This window comes from Hemitrygon akajei, chromosome 20 (assembly GCF_048418815.1).
Source record: "Hemitrygon akajei chromosome 20, sHemAka1.3, whole genome shotgun sequence".
In the NCBI taxonomy this organism is placed as follows: Eukaryota; Metazoa; Chordata; class Chondrichthyes; order Myliobatiformes; family Dasyatidae; genus Hemitrygon; species Hemitrygon akajei.
In genome coordinates, this window is record NC_133143.1 from 41,458,423 (window position 1) to 41,459,169 (window position 747).

A 747-nucleotide genomic window follows, 5' to 3' on the forward strand; every position below is an offset into this window, starting at 1 on the left:
CAGTTCGACCACTGTGAATCCAGCAATCCGGTTCCACTGCTGGTTTCCCCCAGTCTAATTTAAAATTTCCCACATCGCCACATCAAACTGTCACCACTATTCTGGTGGTGCCATTAGCAGAATCAGCTGTTGCCATGGACTTTAAAGGAGCAAGTTGTTCCTCTGTGTTATTGTACATTTAATTTTATAACCTGACTTGTCCCAGTCATGTCTTCACTGAATGAAGACATGTGCTTCTCATCGTGTAAAGCACAAACACCATACATTATAGAAGGTAAGGTGGAAGTTTTGATAAAACTTGACAGTGGTGTGTCTGTGAAAAGCATATGTGACTTGTATAATATTGTCTCATCCACGGTTTATGATATAAAGAAACAAAAAAGAGAAAAGCTCCATTTCTTTGTTGACAGTGGATCAAAAATAAAACATGTGCATAAGGAAAACAATGAAAGATGGAAGATGTTCACAACTTGATACAGTTCTCATAAACTGGTTTAAACTCCCTGTCAGCGAACATGTAGAACTCTTAGGTGAGATGGTGAAAGAAAAAAGCAAAATTATTTCATAAAGAATTAGGACTGTATCATTCAGTCCTGATCAAAAAGCTACAGAACATAGGCCTCTCTACCTCCCTCTGCAATTAACACCTTGCTGACAATTAACACTGGTACTCCATGGGGATGTGTGCATAGCCCACTGCTCTACTCTCTATATACCCACGATTATGTGGTTAGGCATATCTCAAAC